Here is a 14541-nt window from a genome sequence, read left to right as displayed (position 1 = left end):
GGGTTTTCCCAGAAAGATGATAAATGAGATTGGCTTTAAAATAGAAACAGAGTATCACCAGGTTTACCTAGCTGAGGTGGGTAAAGGGACATTCATGTTCAAGGTTATACGCAGAGTTGGCATCATTAATCCTGGGTGTACTGTTGGCCTGGACCACCTCTCTGGGTGGTGCACTGAGATCAAAGACAGAGTTGAGGAGGAGGGACTGGGGGAAACTGAGAGAAAGCAGAGGGAGCTGAGCCAGGATTCCCCGCTGGCTGTTTACACAGTTCAAGACAAGGGGAAACACCTCAATCTGAGTAACAGTTGTCCAAAGAGATTCATGGTAGAGGAAGTGAGAAGGGCATATGGGTTTGGGGATTATAAAGAAGAAATATAGGAGACTTGAGAGTTAAACTGGTTGGTACAAGTGCTGAATCGGAGAAGGCAGGAGAAATCAGAATGGCTCTCCGATGTGCCCCTGGACTCAGAGGCTGAGAGGAACAAGGGGAGGACACACACTTACCGGTCTGCCCGGACTCCACCTTGGTCAGCGGTATTCTGAATTTGAGGTGCTAAAGGCAAAGGGAAGAAACACTAGTCATCTGCACAGCTGCCTGGAATTCTGTGTGAAGCCAGTGGAAATCTCCATCTACTACTAGGCATTGGATTAGGGGAAGCCCAGTCTATGCTGCGGGTGAGGAGCACGATGTATTCCGCCCAGCTTGGAAGTACAGTATATTTTGCATGCTTGATACGAGGCCAGTGCTAAGGAGAGAATAGAGCATATGATTGGGAACTCATGGGAAAAGTGAACACACAAAAAAAGAAAGAAAAAAAGAGAAAGAAAAAGTCAATACTCTAGCCTGCAAGATAAACCCAAAGAGACATACAGAGGTAATAATGCTAAGAACACCGAATGTCAGACTGAGGAGGTATATATAATTCAGAAGCAAAGTGAACATTTTTAGATATAATCGAGAGGCATAGGGAGGTAATCAGAGCTTCATGTTTTTTTTTTTTTTTCTGGAAATGGACTGGAAAAATTAGAGGTAGAGAAATGAGTTACAAGGTGATTAAAAGTGAAGTATTGCTCTAAACCAATCGGGATAGAGATGAAACGACAAATGTATGGAAATAGAACAAATGGGGTTCATAGCTGGTTTGAGTGTGAGGGAGGGGCAGGCGTCATGCAGGAGGTGTCTGCAGCAGTTATAAGCAAAGCCTCTAAAGTCAGAGAGACTTTGGGCCTAGGTCTGACCATGGAAAAGTTATGTAATTTCTGTGCCTCATTCTTTCTCATCTATATAATTAATTATTAATAATACCCACTCAAATAGCGCTGTTGAAAGGATTAAATGAGCAAATAAATGTAAAATATTTTGAAAAGTATCTAGTATGCAGTAAGTACCCCATAATTCAGAGATATTTGGAGACTTTGAGCTTCTCCTCTGAGATACTGGTGGGTATGGTGGTGTCACAAACTGAGAAAAGGAATGTGGGAGGAAGAACATATTTGGGGGTAGAGATGAGGATGAGCTTCATGAGTCAAGTTTCCCAAATACCACCCTTAGCCACACCATGGTGCAGATAACTCTGTCAGTTATCTAGCCTATGAGGGAAAGCAATGGCAAAAGGCCAGATAGAACAAAGTAAAATCATCTAGATTCATCCTAGGGTGTGGTAGTAGGGTTAGCCTCTGAATGGGGAAAGGTTTCCTTCAGTCTCATAGAGAATGTAGCCATAGAGATGTTTCAAGGCTGAGAAGAAGAAAGCTGAAGAAATTACTTTGAGTGATTTTAGTAATAAAAGAAGTTTAGGTGCCTTAGAAGCACAAAAGATCTGGAACAGTGTCAGGTAACCTGAAGAGAGTGAGAAAACTTAGAAACAGCAGCTGAAGGGATTGAAAGAGTTACCTAGTGATGAATAAAAGAAATGTAAAGTCACCTGCCTCTGGAATCTTTCAGCAAAATGTCTTTTTAGACTTCATTTTCCACATGGGTGATAAGTTTTAAAATTTAGATATTTTATGTCAACCATGAAAGCTGAAGCCCTTAGCTTTCCCCCAGATGGATGTAGCAATGCCACTTGGCCAAATATTAAAAATGATTTGGGGCTGGCTGAAAGGTATGTGATGTGCCTGTGTGGGAGATGAAAGGGGTGTGGGACACCTGGGTGGCTCAGTGGTTGAGTGTTTGCCTTCAGCCCAGGGCGTGATCCTGGAGTCCCAGGATTGAGTCCCACATCGGGCTCCCGCGTGGAGTCTGCTTCTCCCTCTGCCTGTGTCTCTGCCTCTGTCTCTTATGAATAAATAAATAAAATCTTAAAAAAAAAAAGAAACAGGAAAGGTGTGTGTGTGTGTGTGTGTGTGTGTCTGTGTGTGTGTATTGTGTCGGGGCTAATGGTGTGATGGTATAAAATAACATCATTGTCAGTGTTTAATTAACTTTGGGTTATTTCCAGTTTCCCTAGGTAACATCTAAAAGTTTCTTAAGGATTATGCTAAATAAATGATCAAACAAGTTTCAAATTAATTAATTGACTTTAACAATAATCTCTTGAAAAACCTGGTATCACAAATTTCATCCTTCCAAAGTAGCCTTTCCTTATAATGTAAGAAACAGAAAAGGGAAGAGTGAAACATTCTGGCTTTCCCTGTGTGTACTGACTAGGGCCCATAAGGGAAATAAGGGATCAATTCGACGTCACTGTGGTTATTAGCACATGGAGCAACTGTTTGGATTTTAGCCTGATTCATATTCTAGGATGGCTTTCAGGATCCTGCAGAGTCATCACTGTTCATTTTGAGGTGTTTTCCATCTACTTTACATGCATAATTGCTCAGCAACTGGTAGATTCGTTGAGTTCAATATGGAGCAGCGTTAAGGCAAAGAGACATCCCATGGGCACAAGATTATTTTCTTCAATTTCAGCCTGTGGTGTCGGGAGCTGTTCTGGACTTGTGACTGGTACTGTGCTCAGCAACCTGCTAGATCTATGTTTCCCTTCAGTGGGTTCTGAATGGTTCATTTTAGGGAGTTGGTACTGTCTCGTGGGATGGGGGAGTGCCAGCTGGTTTTAAAAATGCTCTTCTAACTTTCTGTGTGGTATCTCCAATAAACCCATTCTAAGCAAAGTTTATTAGAAGGAACTTGGGATCATTTAAAACCCTGTAACATAATCCCTCTATTTAGCAATGAACAATTTTAGCAAGGTTTATTTAACAATAAACATTGGTATACCCCTGGATACTACTGGTTAGGTGTATATGAACTCAATAGGGTAATAGCAATGACCCACTGGAATAATAGTAATTATTTGAGTACTACATACCTATGTGCCAGAGTATCTTCCAACCCTCACAATAATCCTTCATGTTAGATACAATTAGTCCCATTTTACAACCGATAAAATGGGTTCTCTAAAAGATACATTCCCAGTGATCACACACCCAGTAAGTGATAAATTCTCTATCTCATTGTAATATATTAGTTAGCCCCTTAATAGGAAATAATGGGAAAAAAAGGTTATATGGCTCCCATTTCACATGCTAGAGCCCATTTTAGTTTACAAAAGATTGTGTCTCCCTCTCCGTTATGCTAGAGTACAATACCCCTTGTGAGGATACTTGAAAGTATTAGAGCTACAATAGCATCATGTACAAAAGCTTAACGCTCAGTAGATTTCCTTCTGACCATATCATTGTGATGCTCCTCAGAAATTAGAAGCACAAACTATTTAGTTTAAAAGGAGCCGTTATAACGTTAGACTAGGATAAGATATTTTTAAACATTTTATCTACCCAGCTGCCTTTACTTAAATTCAGGAGCCATGCTTTCTGCTGTTACTTAATTCACCATCATGCCTACCAAGTGAGAGGGTTCCTGGTAAATTTTAGGTATATCTGACTCCTTTTTTTCCAATATTCACAATTGTAGGCCACTTGTAACAGATTTACACCTGCCCCAGCTGTGGGATCAATCTAATTCTTTTCCAAATAGAATTCGCATGGTTTAGATTAATGACTCGATGTTTTAATAGCCATTCAAACCTTTTCTACCTGGTATCTTGGTATGACTGTGTACTTGGTTCTAGAAACTGGACTGTTGCTTTGTTGATTACATGCATATCCCTTTCTTGTTGACCTTAGTATCATTGCCTCGTTGGTTCTGTTTCTCCCTGACCAGTTTGCTTCTGCTAGTCTTCCAGGTTCAAGTGTCCTCATTGGTTCTCAGATACCTGTGGCAGACCTTTGACACGCTAATACCCTGCCTACTTAGACCTCCACACATTTCCTAGCTCACAATTTCCTGATCTCAAGCCCTGCTTCAAGACCTGCTATTGGTTCTGCCCTGAGGGCATGTCTTCTTCTGGTGAATTTCGCTTCATCTCTGAGTCTTGATTTGAAATAGATGATCTGATCTGAGCTTTAATTTTGACACGAATTGAAAGATAGATTCTTATTTTAGAAGTTTGCTTATTAGGATATTGAATTATGTTTCTCTTTGGAAAAGTCAAAGGCGGCTAACTGTCCTTCTCAACAGCCACATGATAGGGAAAGATGTGGCTACTCTTTCCCCCTCACAGAGAGGAAACTAAGGAAGAGATAGCTATGGCTATTTCAGATCTCTTATGCATGTAGATACACAATGAACATGGTCAACGTGAGTCTCCATAATAGGCAATTAGAGTATCTCTGTGTGCTTACCACAGGTTAGCCCAATGAGACCATCGAAATTATACAGATTGAGAATACAAGGGCACCTTCCATAACTGATCTAAAAATCCAAGAAGCCCTTCAACAATCAAGCACAAATATTTCTTGAGAATTTTCAATCAGAAAGTATACTATGTGTGGGGCATATACAACCTGTTCTTCACTCTCAAGAGATCCACCGACTTAAAGATTTGATAGTTCATGGATCACACGTGACATGCTACCTTGTAGTGTCATGTCACAAGGGAGAAAGAGGACAGCAAGGGATTATTCCCTTTGAAAACAGGCCATAAAGGCAAGGGTCTCTCCTTTATTGCCACAAGTAGACTTTATGGCTGACATCTAGTGGCCACTCAGGGAATTAGAGCATAGGATTAGAGCACCAGACAATGATTGAGGGTTGGTAAAGGAGGCATTAAATATTTGAGGTATACCTTCCCAGGAGCTTCCTCTCACAGTCAGGGACCTAATACATACAGCGTTACTCATACTTCATTTCCTGAGTAAAATCCTAAGTAATTATTTAATTTTGGAGCTAGAGGGCTTTCACACAACTTTCATTTAATTATGCTCCAACCATTGTATGAGGGTATAAAGAAAAGCAAAACTTTACAATTTCCTACCTTTTTTTTTTTTTTTTTTTTTTACAATTTCCTTCTTTAATGAATGTTTTAAGATCTACCTATTGGAAAGATGAATCCCTACCTGTTTACTTTGACTATGATACATCATTTTTTACTTCTTGAAAAAAAATAGTCATTTACCAACCTACTTCACTGGGGATACCTTTATCTGTAAAACAGTGAAAATAAGTATAATATAACTCATCAGCTTGCTTTAAAGATTTAAGACAGTAAGACATGTAAATAATTTTTTACAGTACTTGTAGCATAAAAAGTACTCAAATGGCACTTGATATTATTATTTGGAGGGCGGGGGTCATGATAATAAACATTAGACAGTTTTAAATGCATTCTCAGTAGTGGCCTCATTACCTGTGAAGAGTGTTATTCCTCCCAAATATTAAGGTCTACCTGTTTAGAGAACTTACATGTTATATGTGATATTCAGTGATCGTAGAGATTCAAAATTGAAGAGATATTCCCAATCTCTAGTCCTGCCCTCTCATTTACGTGTGAGGACACATTATGTGAGAGGTTGTGTAGTTTAGCAAGGTTATGCAGATAGTAAAGGAGGGGACTAGAACCTGGGATTTCCCATGAAGTTCAATGTATTTACCTGTACCTCAAGTGGTTCATTTATATCTTCAAACCAATCAATACTGACAAACGGATTTTCTCTCACATAGTGAAATGTGAGATATATGACCAGGGGTTTGTATTATACAGGTATAGTAAAAAAGTTCAACACATTTCTACACATCAAAAAGTATTAACAATTTTGATAGTCTGGCAAAAACAATTCTTATTCACCGTTGGAAAATTAGTAATACAGGTAAACAATAAGGTTAGACTGAAAAAACAGCCATAATCCATTTCTCAGGCATGCATATATACATATATATATTTGTTATGTCCATTTATGTCCTTTATGCTATTCTATAAACAGATACACATATATTTAGACTAAAAAGTGAGTTTAAATTGTACATACTGTTTTGTGACTTGTAATTTCCAATTGATATGCATCTATGGCACCATTTTTATTGGCTTATTGTAGCTATTATATGCTAATACCAAAATTATTTTGAAATCAGATGAATGATTAACGAGGAAAATTAGGCTGTTGGTAAGCAAAAGGCAAAGGAGAGTGAGAGAAAAATTGGTAGTGCTATTGAAAACCCTGTTTCTAAAAAAAAAAAAAAAGAAAGAAAGAAAATCCTGTTTCTTCCCTTATTCTTTTAACTCAGGCCTTTATGTGCCTGCAAATGGTATCAGACAATTGAAGGAAGGTATACCTTGAGGATGTACTGCCTTGGGTCCTGCTGGAAGAGAAAGTGGAGTGTTTGGTTGAGGGAATATGAAGTAACAAACTTGGAAACATGGGTTCTGTCAATGGCAACAAATGGAGTCTATTACAGAGTCCAGGAGGGTAAAATACCAAAGGGAGAGTAAGTTGCCAAGATCTCCCCAGTGAGGCGGGGCAGGCCCATGTATCATGGAGTTCGGGCGTGGCTCTCAGTTTTTATAGGTCTGTATAAGCTTACTATTGGATTATAAATGTACACACTTTACACTTTAAAAAATGCATTGCATGCACATCCCTTTCCATAATTGTTTCTGAGAACCCAGGAGAGGGCCGACCAGCAAAAATATGTATTCAGGTGTGCAGGGCGAGGGCGATGCTAAGTGACAGTGACTGCTCCAGGGCCTCATGACAGAAAAATTCTACATAAAGAGTGTACACCGGTGACTAATAAAACACTGTCTGTTAATAACTAGAATTAAAATTAAAACACACAATTTAAAAATTCTACGTGAATTGTAAAGAGTCCATCAAATTTTCATATTGTAAGAGAAAAACAAAGAAAAATGCAAAATTATATCGGACTCTGATAGGAGTCAGGACAGAGCTACTTAATTTCTCATCTTTCTCTGAACCTCATTTTTTTCATTCTCATCCGTCACATTTTCACAGTCGAGCAAAACTATACATGCGAAGGGATCTGAAAGTTTCCCAGCTCACCTTGTCACTTTCTTTTTTCTTGCATGCCATTCTACAGTTCTTTGGAACCCTTTTGAATATATATTGTGTATATTTTCCTTATGAAATGTGTTTTTAGCACTCAATAGTGCACTCCTCACTTTTTCTGCAATCCTAATAGCAAATTATTGAGAACACTAGTAATGCTCCTTGGATCCTGCTGGGTGTATCCACAGGCACTGCCTTTGATCCACATATCTGTCTTGTGTGCAGCCTGTCACAGTGCAAGTGAACAGGGGAAGCTGAGTGCCAAAGGCCCTGTTTGGGGACAGGCGCTTTGTGAAGGTCCTGCCAACCATGCCGGCCTTGTGGAATTGCAGCATGGGTGGACTGTCAGCTTTGCACCCAGCACGCTGACAGGTGGAGAGCACTGGAGAAAAATTGGCGGTTTGTGTCTTCCAGGAGGCAAAGGCATGAAATGCCTTATTCTCTTTCTTTGGAGGAGCACTTCCTATTTCGAAAAGAGAAAGGTCAAAATAATAATAGTCACAAATAGAATACTAGGGTTTACCCACCTCTGACCTTGCCCTTTGTGCTCCAGATACAATTTTTTTTCGGTCTCGGAATAAAATTCTCTGGCCATTTTATAGGGAAAAATATACAATAAGATCACAGGTAAGGATTACCTATACTGGCTAATAAAGAGTGTTTACTTAAAAAAAAAAAAAAAAAAAAAAGCACACAACACTCACATGTCCTCCATTGCTTCCTTTATTAGAAAGAGGCAGACGGCCCTACTAGTGCGGCATTATCGAAATAGTGTTCACACCCATTCCAGTAGATGGTTCACACACTTTAATTCCTGTTAAAAACTTAATTAAATTGCATGATTTATTAGCTTGTGTTAAATTGAGAAAAACAGTCTGGAAAACCTATGCATTCTGCATAAGACCCAGCCAGCTGTCTCAGAGGAAAGACTTTGGGTCTTGTGTAAATGTTGCAAACTACTGAATTGCTAACAGGCTCTTTGTTGGATGTTCTTATACTCATAATAGACTCCACATCACTTGAAAAAAAAAAGTGGTATTCTAAAGAAATGAAAGGCAGTGTGTATTTTGTTAAACAAATCAGCATAGTCAATAATGATATTTTTCTTTGATGTCTAACAGATTCTGCTACATCTCTATAACTATTAGCCTATAAAGATATTTTGTAACATAGTCCACCTCTAATTTTACTTTCTCTGAAACCAACTGTCAACCGTATTTATCTCCATGCTTTCAAACCCTCTAGAAATGCACATCTTTCTGTGATTGCTTTTAAGAGGCGCAACCTTAATTCAGGCTTCCTACACTCCTCCGGTTTATGGTGATATTAAACTCAAGCAAAATCACTCATTGAAATCAATCTGGGGGAAAAAACCCACTGGTCTATAATTTAAGATTATTTGACTGTTCACTGGCAAACGATTAGATAGCATAATCATTTACTGAACCTCAATCTGCATTTTTTGAAATACTCGTACTTACTACATGAGAGATGAGAATGGAGAAAGGAGAGAAAAATAGCAGCAAGCACCAGACAGCCCAGCCATTCTGCAGCTCTGTGGTTGCAAGTCTACGTTAAAATGCCTTCGGAAGGGTGCCTGCGTGGCAATGTTGGCTAAGCGTCCTACTCTTGGTTTTGGCTCAGGTCGTGATCTCAAGGTTGTGGGATTGAATCCCAGTACCAGGCTCTATGTTCAGCAGGAAGTCTGCTTGAGGATTTTCTCTCCCTCTGCCTCTCCCCTCTGCCCTAGGGTACATGCTCTCTATCTCAAATAAATAAATGAATCTTTAAAAATAAATAAAATAAAATAAATAAAATGAAATAAAATAAAATAAAATAATAAAATGCCTTCAGAAAGATTGGAGGAAGCCTGACTAACACAATCACCTAAGGTATTTCATCTTTGTGGACAGTCACACACAGTCACACATGTGTATGTGTGTATGCATGTACACTTGCACATACATACGTACACACATACACTCCTTGCTTCGAACTCATCAGGGAGCTCCTCCCTAATTTAAGCCCAAGCTTGCAAAGAAGTCAGTTGTTATTTCTCTTTCCTGACACTATTACATCAAAACAGTATCCAGGCATTAGACAGTATTTATTAGCTTGTAAGGCCAGAGATAATGATCCCATTCAATCAGAACATATGAATAATTCAAGAGTCCCAACTTCACATAATTTCTGGCTCTACTTTTAAAACCAGTAAAAGAACTATTTGTATCATTTATTATTTTTGGTGACAATGAGTAAAAGACAAAAGATGTTTTGTGTGTGTGTGTGTGTCTGTGTGTGTGTTTCCTGGAAAGATAGCCTCTTGGCTCTTCATTTCAAACTGATCAAAGACAGTGCCAAAAGGACATGTATACATATATAAATATGAAAAAGCATGATACTACAAGGGGGATATATGGTTATTACCTCTATGGATACTTTCTTCTTTTTTTTAAGATTTTATTTATTTATTTGAGGGGGAGGCACATGCAAGGGAGGGGCAAAAGGAGAGGGAGAAGGAGAAGCACACACCCTGTTGAGTGTGGGGCTGAATGGGGAGCTTGATCCCAGGACCCCAAGATCATGACCTGAGCCAAAGTCAGACACTTAACCAACTGAGCTATGGATTATTTCTATATAAATTTGTTGAGGGTGTTTTAATCACTGTGAATAGTTTCCTATTATTTTTACACACTACTGCTAGGAAACAATTATAATTTCTATAAGACCATTGAAGCTATAATGTCAGGGGTCATTTCTGATGCAATCTGAAAAGTACATTTGAAAGAGATGGACTATTTTAACCAGCAAAGAGAAGTTGAAATAATTTAATCTTATGATGGAAAATGTTGCTGCTTATTTTCATCCATCCATCGCTCTTTTGCCAAATCATTTGGCAAACTTAGAGTGAAATAATGTTCCAATTGCTGCTTTTGGTAAGATGTACTCTAATGAATGGCATGTGACACAATCATTAGAATGAATCAAGAAGTAGCAATAGACAAATTAGATAAGTGAAAGCTTTTATTTGTACCTCAATGGCTTAACAATAGGCAAAAATGTATTATTGATATAAAAGACCTTGGGAAGAAATTGTATTTAGGAAACATTGCCTAAGAAAATATATGGTCTTCAATAAGCTAATTAGCTTTTCTAAAAATATAAAATAACCGTGCTTTAAAAACAGAAGTAGTGTTGATTGATGCTCTTGTCTTTATGATATTCTTGCAGTGGGATTTTCCTCACCCCCACACAGAATATTCTGAAGAAAAGGACTCAGGTAAAGTAAACCTGAGAGGATAGGAGTCATTGAGATCAATATATCTATGAGGTTTTTTGAAGTTTATAAACAACTACTATATCCATTGTCTCAATCAGCTGTCCACAGAAGGAAGGTCATTATCAAATCCCAAGATACAGATGCATTTGTTAACTTCCAGATATGGTCCAAGTATGTGCTTGAGCATTTATATTAGCCATTAATTAAAGGCCACTTGGGGGTACTTTGAGCTCTTAAACTGGATTAGTGAAAGTGATCAAAAGGACCAATTGAGTTTTGTAAATTGGGTTTTACAAGATAGGGAATAGACTTTGAAAAGGACTTCCTAAATCAGACATCATTGATTTCTTCATCACAGTCTTAAAATGAGGGCTGTCATTAAGAGGATTTGAGAAAAATCATCAACTTGAGGTTGACACTATCTCCACAGTAGCTGAAATGTAATGTGTTGTACCAACAATTAGTGTCAGAATTCTGGAAACAAAATCCAATGGCACTTCATGATTTAGAAGCTAAGTTTGAGACAAAAGGTTCTTTTGCCTATAATAGGGACTGATTTAGAAAGAATGTCATTGGTATTCTTAAGAGTCATTAATAAATATTTTTATGAACCTAGATTTTTAGATTTTTGAGTTGGATAATTAGAATGTTTTAGATACAAACATAATATTCATGTATATTTTCTACTATTATTGTTCTTGTTTTGTTAAGGAGTGGCCTTTTGACTTTAAATTTTGTATATATTATTTCTAATGCTTATAAAAGCTTACAGGGTACATGTTCCTATTTTGAAAATGAGGTGTGGTTCAGGGAAGGTTCAAGGAGATAAGTAAAATTCTTTATGGTTATATGAGCAGTAGGTGTTAGAATTAAATCATCCAGAATCATCCACTCCAAAGCCCTTATTTATCTTCAACCCATATTACCTCACTAATTTTGGATATAAAGTTCACAATGTTTAATTTTTTTCAAAAACATAGTCAACTACAAAAACAGATGTGTATGATTTAAGTCACGTGTTTTGTGGAAACCTTTTATCTAGGGTTAGGATTCTTTATGGCTTATCCATGGAATTGAGCCATTGACCATTGGTACTCATTTTCAAGAAGCATGGAATTCTCCAAAGGTTAGACCCAAAGAAAGTCATTTTTTGTCAACATTTATCTTCTGGTCATTCTATGATGTACATTTTCTGATTCAAAATCAATGGGTTTGATGAAACTCAGAGACCCTTTTGAACATTGGATTTGTACTGACTATTTTCTCAGAATAATATCTACATTATTTTATATGGCTCAAGGATCACCTGAGGCTCAAGTTTGTCTAAAGTATGACTTCTGGTTTTCTTCCAAGGAAGATAATATTATCAGGTATTTATAGGAACAAAAGATAGTGTATTTGCTTCCTAGAGTTGTCATAACAAATGACCAAAAATTTGATGACTTAAAACTACAGAAATTTATTCTTCATAGCCTGGAAGCCAGAAGTCTGAAATGCAGGTGTCAGGAGGGTTGTGTTTTCTTTAAAAGACTTCCAGGGAAGAATGCTTCCTGCCCTCTTCTAGTTTCTGGTGGCTCCAGGTTTCTCTTGTGGCCATGTATTTCCAATCCCTATGCCTCTCTTCACATGGATTCTTCCTCTATATGACCGTCTTCTCTTCTGTCTTTCAGAAGCACACTGGTCACTGGATTTAGGGTCCACCCAGGTAATCTGGGATCATCTCATCTCAGAATCTTTTACTTAATGACATCTACAAAGACGCTTTTTCCAATAAGGCCACTTCACAGTTTCCAGGGGTTGAGAGCTGCACATACTTTTGGAAGGTTACCATTCAATTACGGTCAATAAGGCCTGTTTTCTTTTTGAAACTAAGAGCCCCATCCAGGAAAGGGGTCAAAATACTCCTACTAAGAATGGAATGAACACATAACAATTGATAGAAACAAAAAACAGGGAGACAAACTATAGAACTGAGTAGGAGGCAGTATGTTCACCGACATGAACATTAGGCTAACTCTCCTACAATCAATCTCACTTACATGCTCCTTGAAGACAAGCTCCTTGAACCTCTGAAATCTTCATTTTCCTCATCTCTCTAATAGGATTAGTATCTCCCTCATATGGTTGCTATTGAGGCTGAATTAAAAAACAAAAACCAAAAGAGGTCAAGAGTTTAGCATAATGCCTGGCATGGAGCCTGCGCTATGTAATGCTGGCTATCATTGTATGCTCCCCTGAAGCATCCTTTTCTCGTTTCTTAGGCATAGTTATTTATCTGTTTCTGTCTCTGTCTACTTATCTATCCATCCATCTTTCACTTATTTGCTCATCTGCTTGTTTGTGTTACTAAAATGATTATAAGTAAGAATGAATCAAACTCCCAGAAACACTAGACTTTCTTTTTTAGAAGTCACCTTCATGGTCAATAATAAGTAAAATGAACATTCTTTGGCCTAGAAAGACCCTAAACATCCATTATCCATTTGCCATTATCGATCCCTATTATTTCAGGGTTGTGATAGAAAGAGGAGAGCAAAAGATGATGTAGACAGTTCTGACTACCAGACAATTTACCTTCTCTTCAAGGTGACAAATGAGTTATACAATAATTGTTCTACAGTATATTCGGTGTTTCAAACATGTATGATCAGGAAACCATTGGAACCAAAGAAAATTTGGGGAATATGCAATTTAGTAGGGCAGAGGAGAGGCAGGTCAGAAGACTCCTTCCCCAAAGAATTATATATAATGGGAATAGCATAAGTCCAGAAGTCTGGAGGGGAAGTCAGAGAAATTAATCCTATCCTTGTCACTAATCAGATGTTCCTTAAAATCTCAATAATTCTCTTCTGTGAAATGACGCTAATATCCATATAACTATATTGTTGTAAGAGTTAGTCAAATAATTCATTTAGAACAATACCTGGTTCCTAGCAAAGGACATATAAATATTAACCATTTAGTTGTGTTATAATCACTGTTAATCAATTTCCTATTGCGTAAGTTCTACAAGTCTTGTGTCCTTTCCTCCCCTGAATGGCAATTCCCATCTCAGAACTATCTCCTCAAGAAAGCCATTTGTATCACCTCTCCCTGCCCCATTTTCTATACTCTCTGATAACAGTCCATGTTGAGATAATCTTGCTTCTGTGTTTTTCTTTTCCACTACACTGTAGTCACCTTGAAAACTAGAAACGTATCCTATTCATACATATTGCCCAAGCATATAATAAAAGGTTAGTCAGTGACTGTTTCTTAGACTGTTAAGATTTCAGGTACATACTTTCCTGCTCCCTGTCCAAAAATAAAATCTGATAGGCTATGAAGTTGTGTTAACATCCTTCAAGAGAAATTTCATATAGACAACTTCAGATCAGAACATTAGGATGAGGTACATTTAGCATAATTGTATTAGTTTTCTATTTAAAAGTAACTACTTACCACAAATGTAGTGATTAAAATAACATGCATTTTTAAATTTAACTTTTGGGGTTCTTCAGGGGCCTGTGAGGTTGGAATCAATATGTAGGGTGGAGTTGCAGCCTCATCAGAACAAATGGGAAAGGATTTGCTTTCCAGCTCCCTCTGGTTGTTGATGGAATTCATTTCCTTGCAGGTTTAGAATTCATGGACACTTGCTTCTTCAAAACCAGCAAAACAACAGTGCCTCTCTGTAGCAAGGTTGCTAAAAAGGTGGGAGTATTATATAACATAAAGTAATCATAGGCGTGATATCCCATGATGTTGGCCATGTAATATAACATAATAATGTCAGTGACATCCCATCATATTCACCATATTCTATTAGTTAGAAGCAATTCCCACCCACACTCAAGAGGAAGATACTGTACAAGTGGTCAATACAAGAGGTAGGGACCAATGGAGCCACCTTAAAGCCTGTCCTCCACAGTAA

General features: G+C 37.9%; 1 protein-coding gene across 1 annotated transcript in view; it reads left to right on the top strand.

The window, feature by feature from the left end:
* The window catches only part of LOC118352125 (transmembrane protein 258-like), a 28862-nt gene extending 14540 nt beyond the window's left edge, over positions 1–14322 (top strand). Inside the window, exons 3-4 of the mRNA XM_049100004.1 lie at positions 10580–10628; positions 14245–14322. The gene's annotated coding sequence lies outside the window, so the exon portion shown is untranslated. The remainder of the gene's footprint in view (positions 1–10579; positions 10629–14244) is intronic.
* Positions 14323–14541: the final 219 nt, after the last annotated feature.

The sequence above is a fragment of the Canis lupus genome, chromosome 23, assembly GCF_003254725.2.
Source record: "Canis lupus dingo isolate Sandy chromosome 23, ASM325472v2, whole genome shotgun sequence".
NCBI lineage: Eukaryota > Metazoa > Chordata > Mammalia > Carnivora > Canidae > Canis > Canis lupus.
The sequence above is the reverse complement of the archived record's forward strand: the minus strand, read 5'-3'. Positions and strand labels throughout refer to the sequence as shown.